This window comes from Protopterus annectens, chromosome 1.part0 (assembly GCF_019279795.1).
Source record: "Protopterus annectens isolate FY-2018-M chromosome 1.part0, PAN1.0, whole genome shotgun sequence".
In the NCBI taxonomy this organism is placed as follows: domain Eukaryota; kingdom Metazoa; phylum Chordata; order Ceratodontiformes; family Protopteridae; genus Protopterus; species Protopterus annectens.
This window is the reverse complement of record NC_056725.1, coordinates 1,297,736,392-1,297,743,891: the sequence shown is the minus strand read 5'-3', so window position 1 is coordinate 1,297,743,891 and position 7,500 is coordinate 1,297,736,392. Positions and strand designations below refer to the sequence as shown.

The 7,500-nt window shown below is 39.3% G+C and overlaps 1 protein-coding gene across 1 annotated transcript in view; it reads right to left on the bottom strand.

The window, feature by feature from the left end:
- Positions 1-7,500, bottom strand: part of PVALB (parvalbumin) — a 117,110-nt gene that overhangs the window by 108,540 nt on the left and 1,070 nt on the right. The window lies entirely within an intron of this gene.

The following is a 7,500-nucleotide window of genomic DNA, read 5'->3' as shown; positions in this document are numbered from 1 at the left end:
GTGCATGTGTGTGTGTGTGTGTGTGTGTGTGTGTGTGTGTGTGTGTGTGTGTGTGTGTGTGTGTGTGTGTGTGTGTGTGAGAGTATGCATGAGTGTGTGTGTGTGTGTGTGTGTGTGTGTGTGTATATATGTGCTTGTGTGCATGTGTGCGTGTGCATATCTGTATGTATATGTGTATGCATGTGTGTGTATGTACATGAGCATGCGCGCGTGTGTGTGTGTGTGTGTGTGTGTGTGTGTGTGTGTGTGTGTGTGTGTGTGTGTGTGTGTGTGTGTGTGGGCATTTGTATCAGTGAACTACCTGAAAGCATTTTGAACATTGATTCTACAGAAAGGGAAGTTCACTGACTTCGGAAGATCAGACATGCCCCAGCACCACCCACCCTGGGTGACGTTATTATGCTTACATAATGGGCTATCTGTGAGCTGTATTTTTTTCCCATTTTTAATAGATATATTTAATGGTCTTCCTAAAGTAAAATAGTTCTATTCCTCACCTCATGTCTTAATAGGCTGTGGAGTATCTGAGACACACTCTGTTTTTTATTAGCAAGTTCTTTGCTCACAAACAGAATACAATCTTGTTACAGATGGCAATGAGAAGTTTATACCAGATCAATAACTATACTAAAATGCCCCCTTTATCTTGTTTATGTGCACATTAACTGTACATGAGAGGATAATACATTTATACTTTTTAAACTGGGTGCCTGCAAGACATGCTGTTATTTTTAACTCCCCATAGCTGACCCTTAGTTGTATGTAGGGCTCCTCATCCACCAGGTCTGTGTTTCCCAACCCTGAGCTAATTCTGACCTGCTCAGAGCTGGAGATGAGACTGAGGATCCTAAAGCCGCATTGTATTGCTGCTACAACATGTTGTTCTGCTCCTAACCCCAACCCCTTGCATGCTCATGATGTCCAATGGCATGGTGTGAAAAAGGCTTGGATGTGTCATCCGCAGCTTTGTATATGGGTCAGACAAAGCCCCCCCACCACCACAGACAACACTCCTTGCATGTTCCCAGACACTGTAGAGGTGTGCCTGAGTGTGCATCTGAGCCAATACTCAAACTTGAGTCAACTGGGTTTCATCTCTCAATGCCGCTGTTGCAGTGTAAAACATGCATACACACTTTTTTTTTTTTATCTTGCAGTAATTTATTCATAGATAGATTAAACAACAGAGCTGTTATAAATGTGCTTCATGAATTTTGCACCAAATGAATTTATTTATTTGTATTTCTTTACTGGTGTAGTCACTAGTCGGCCTGTGTCCAATAGCACTACATCAAAAGTGCCACGCCATTCTGTCACAGCTTAATTATATGCAAATATGTAATACAGTTATTGTTTTTAAACTGGTCTGCTGGATTCTGTTGTAGATTTTAAGGTCACACAATGGTCATTAATAGACTACAGCTGGGTGGTGCTGCGGTAGTGTTGTCACTTCACAGTATGACGTTGTCCTGTTAGATTCTCAGCTAGAACATCTTCTGTGTGGAGACATGCGTGAATGGGCGTACCTTCGTTGAAGGTTGTGCGTCAGAGCTAGCAACTTGGCACGTAAAAATCTACTGCCAATCATTAGAGGAACGGAGTTCCGCTGTGGCGACCCCTAACCGGGAAAAGCCGAAAGACACAACAACAACAATGGTCATTAATAGGCTTATGATTGAATGAAGTTTATGAATACGAGTTCTGTGGAATGATTAAACCAGATGAGCAGACAGTAACCATGGTTGAAGGTTTGGGATTACTATAAGGCATGTGTTTAAGCTAGCTCAAAACTGCCTAAATTATTTATTTATTTGTTAATCTATTTATTTAAAATTGTTATGTGGGTGGTGCACTGATCCATGCTGACTGAATTCAGGCTCACCCCAGGTGTTAAAAACACACAAATGTGAATGGTTCAGCAACATTACTAGTACAAAATTTCAAGAAAGGAACGTTGGACTATGTGAAGTAACATTTGTTAGAGTATAAGCAAATTGTGGACAGTAATGCTAGCAGTAAGAAATTCTGGCTGCAAATTTTGTCACGTAAACAGGTATACACTACTAGCCTATGTTAGCAAACCACATTGTAAGGTAGGGTTCAATTTAATGATTAAGGTTTAATTAGGAAGAATACAAGAAAATATACGTGAAGGGGTAGGAGGCATGAATTATACATGAGTGACATGTGAGAGCTAGATATAACAGTAGTAAGAAGAGGGTGTGGAAGCCGGGGAGGTGACTGCATTGCTGACTCATTCCAAGTGGACCATGCACAGATTGGAAGAGCATCTTTTCTTATTAGGGACTGGGTTATAAGACTGGTCAAAAAGCAGTGGTACAAGATTTCATTAGCCAGGTATAGTATCTTTGAATTGGCATGCACATATTCAGATTAATTAGTGTTGCCATTCAGATCCGAACTGCATTAATACCATTTTCTCCTTTTTTCATTACAAATATACGCAGCTCGTCCAACGTCCATGGCTCTGCTAATGTGAAGTATATGTGAGTGTGTGTGTAACCCATCCCCTCGATGTGATACCATGTTGTAGTAATGCAGCCTTTACAATAACAAGCTACTAGTTCCCAAGCTGCTGTGAAATCATGCTTTAAGTATGCACTGCTTGTGCTTTGTCAGAGCAGGTCTTCATAAAGTACCTTTTGTATACAGCTCATTAAGAGTTTTTGAATGCTGCTGAATGCTAATTCTGCAAGCTGTAGCCACTCCATTGCAGTCCAATTTCAAGTGGGATACTTAATGTACCTATAGCATTGCATACTGTCATGCTGAGAAATAGACTTTTGCAATGCAAACTGGTGCACTTTGATCAAGCTACTTGCTGTGGAAAGGCTGAGTTTGCTTCATGGAAAAGAGTGAGGATATTCCGTTTTACATTATCTATGTGTTTGGTTCAAAGAGGCTTGTCTATGTATGCGGTAGATCTGTCTGCACAGATCTTTATTATGGCAACTCATTTAGTACATATGTGTTGTAAGCATGGCATGGAGGTTAGCAAGTGGGAAAATTATGTCATAATGAATTTTATTTACTTATTTGTCTATTTATTTATGTAGTATTTGATTTTAATGTAAGTAGATGGTCTTATTTTTCTTCTGCACTTCTGTATGTAGTTGTTATACCCTTTTGAAATTCTAAGTGACAGTTAGGGATTCTACTTCCTTTAAGCCAATTTCCTAAGCCATAACATATGCACCAAGTCTCTGAGTGGGCACCTAATTACCAGTAGTGCTGAATGGGGGAGGGTAGTTAGGAGTGCAGATACATCTGTGAGAGAAGGGCTGATGAGCTGGCCTGAAACATCCATTAGTACTTGAGGATACAGTCCGTAAGAGTATCCCAGGTAAGACAAGATGGAAGTGAATTTAAAAGGTTACCATCAAAATAATGGTAATGCTAAACACTTCAGTTCAAGTTATCCTTCTGTTACACAGATCATGTTAATTCTAAGGAGATTACATGCCAGGTGACATCGATGCTTACACGCCAGGTGACATCGATGCTTATATCCTGGTACAGAAAGACGAAAATCAGTTTTTCTTGAGTGATTCTTCCTTTAATAACCAATATCCACTAGTCACTGAACAAAGATATCTAGGAGTAAGTCTACAGCACCCTCATTTGCTAGCAAAATATACAGTTAATGTTATTAATAAGACCTTTTGCCAGCTGAAATTGTACTATAAGGTATCACAGATCCTTACCCCTACAGTATGATTGGCTATAGCCAAGCATGCACTAACCCAAAAGCTTAATATGTACGACCTCTGCTAGCTCTCTGCTGTTGTGCAAATTCTAAGAAACAGTGAACCACTATTAACAAAATCTGCCAATTTGTACTACTAGCCCAATCACAGACACACCACTGCCAACTTTTACACAAAATAAATGATTGGCTTCCAGTTACTGAAAGAGTAGCATTCCTCCTTTGCTCACAAATCTATAAACTGCTCCAAATGTGCCACTGTGCCTCCAAGACCACACTACAGAATGACTACACACTGAGAAACAGTCAAGAGAAAGGACTATTGCTTATAAAACTATCAAAATCAACACAGTAGAAAGAGCATTTAGTACGCTAGGGCCATCCACCTGGAACCAAGTGCCAGCTGAAACCAAGCAACTAAACACTCTGGATGTATTCAAAAACAAATTAAAATAGCACTTGTTTACTACCACCAAATGTTCATAGTTTCGAGATGAGAGGTAACTATGCACTTATGTCTTCTTTAAGTAAGGAATTGTATTAATTGCAAATATTTCCACGTGCAAATTGTCATTGCTCCACACATTTTCTAATTGTCTGTATAATGTATACATTTGCTTTTTATTGTCTTAACTGTATACTGCTGACTATTACGTGCATATATTTCCACATTTGTAAATTACCATTATTTCAATCATATTCTTCTTGTCTGTATAATTTGTACATTTGCCCCTTTGTCTTATAGTTAACCTATGTCTACCTGTTACTTGTATTATTTGTAATGCACTACTGTCCTTCGGTCATGGCTGAAAATGGTCTGCTGAAATAAATAAATAAATAAATAAAAGCATATACATCACATTTGTTTATTTTAAATATAAGGTAAACATCTAACCTTTCCATTGTCTATTTACCAATAAGTTATTATAATACTAAAATAAAAATCAATGCATTTCTGACTCACAAATGATAACTGTTTGCTGTGCTGAGTACTGACACTTACTCATTGAGGATCACTGTCATAAGTAACAAATGTGACAGTGACACTGTAACTAGTAACAGACATGCCATACTTCCCTTTGTTGCCTAATTATGGAAGGACACTGTGACTTGCCAATGGCAATGTGAGGCTGCAGTGTGTTTTACGGGAGTCTAGTAAAGAGCAATAAAACACTATATTGAGCTACACATTGGAGAGGATGTTCAGTGCCTTATAGATTCATAGATTCGTAGAATGATACTAGGCTATTGGCCCTGAGGCCCTTATAAGCCTGGCCAAGAATTTTGCCCATGTTCCCACAAAGTCAGCACCTGTTTCCCTGTCCAGCAGGGACACAGGTGAGATCCCAGGGGTGTATTTTCAGTTTCCCATCCAATAATCCAGGTTCCTCTTAAAGAGGGGTAGAGCAGTACTCTGCTTAACATGGAGAGGGAGTCTATTCCACAGATGGGGGAGTCTCTGGGACACAAATTTATCCTACTAACAAGTTCTATTAATGTCAAGGCCTTGTGTGCAGGTTGCCTGAGTGGATTTTGACTTATGGATATGCAGCAACTCTGTCAAGGCTGGGTCTGAGATGCCCTTGTATGCCAGACACAGGTCACTTCTGAGCAGTCTGTATGAGACTGAGTAGAGGGACAGGGTTTTTAGCCTGTCTGTATAGGATAGGTGTTTGAGACCCTGGATTTTCCTGGTCAGGAACCTCTGTGGTCTCTCCAGCTGCTGGATGTGCTTGGCAGGGTACATGCCAAAGGGGCATTGTACTCGATCAAGGATCTGATAAGGGAGGAGTACAGGGATGTTATGACCTCCTTGTTCCTGGATGAAATACCCTTATTTATGAGGTGGGCCATGTAAAAAGCTTTGCGTACAATGGAGGCAATAAAGCCCACACATTTGGGCTAAAGGGTTTATCCAAGGCCTTCATTTTTATAATAAGAAAAAATATACAGTAGTTCTACTGCATTACAAAGTAATGTGAAACCTGACTTCCTTATACAGCAGAAATGTAACACAGATCATGAGTCAGAATCAATGCATTAAAGGTGCATAAAACACTTACATTAAACTAACATCATGGACACACCATTTTACGTATAGCCATGTCTCTAAAATTGTCGCAGTCTAAAAATCCAGCAACACCTGTGCATTGTGTAATACTGCTAACAAAGAGTACCTGCCTCCAGTCATAATCAGACTAGAGCAACATAACATGGATTTACTAATTTATAAGGACTCATGAAACCACAGTTTTTCCTTTAAAATTTGCTTAGAATACCAAGAAAAGAGAATATGTTACAGAACAAACTAACTAATTGCATTTTGTGCTATAAATCATTGCAGGATGGCAGTTTGTGATAGGTCTTACACAAACCTTTTGGAAGTATGTACTAGGCTGTACAGCAGCATCATTATCCTTTTTAGGAAGATGTTTGGCTGTATAGGAAATGTAACTTAAATTCATGTCAATATGTTATGAATTTGTTACATTTGCATGTCCTCACCACAAAATTTGTGAAAAAGAGCCTTAATCTGGACATTGATTATAAAACCTTAGCACAAAGGAAACCAATTTATGTAGCTATTTCATTCATACAGTTGGAACACATATTTCATTCATCAAAACAGTATGTATTCTTGAAATGCTACATTGCTGATCAATAAGAAATTGCATTGCAGTCCAGGCATTGTATAGGAACGTGCATTTGAAGCAAGGATAAAAGAGAGAGAGAGAACAGTAATGAAAGTGAATGCTTGTCTGGACATCTCACTGCAAGAGAGGAAGAATGTGATGGAACAGATGAACAATGCAGGAACTGAAAAGTTATTCCTTACTTTGCTCCATTAAGTCAAACTCAGACACATGCGGACATACACGGGCAGACAGACAGACTGATGGACAGATGGATACATACTGTGTGCATATGTGCACACACAGACACACACACACACACACACACACACACACACACACACACACACACACACACACACACGCGCACACGCACACGCACACGCACACACACACACGCACACACACAGCCATTGCTCATGTGTGAAGTCTGTTATCACTGATGACCAATCTCCAGATGTGTACCTTTGCTCAGTACCTGCTCACTTCGTATTGTACCTTTAGTACAGCTGGACTCTTCTTTGGTAACTTTATAAGGTGTGACCTAGATTGATTTGGACTCTGCTGGTGATGTGCCTTCAAGTCACTGTTCCACATGTGGCACACAGCTTCTACATTTAGCATCTCTCTCTCTCTCTGGGAGAACATTCAAAGAACTGTAGCCAAAGGAGGAGCGTGTTGCCCATTACTGAATAGTAGTTATTCAGTATAACTTGATGCGCTATGTGCTGATACAGAAGTCTGCCTGTCTTTGTGCCAGAGACTTTCTCAGTGGTGCAGATCTGTGAGCCAAAATTGCGGTCCAGAAACTATGACTAAAAATAAATCACCCCATTTAAGGTACTTATATCATATTTGCAGTATATAATGAAACCTGAGATAAGATCAAGGTAAACTGCTGGCCTTTTTAACATTTCTTTAATTTTCATTAAGGTCTACATTTACCATTTATTTTAACCCTTATTTTGCAAACATAGCATGCCTGCAGACAGCAGGAAAACTGATGTAAGTCTGTTTACTATAACAGTTCTACAGAAATAATTTATGACTAAAACTAGAAGCAATTAATTTGTAAGAACCAAAGCATCAGTTTTAGTTTATAAATGTATAAAAAAATCACCCACAATAAGTAGTGTAGTA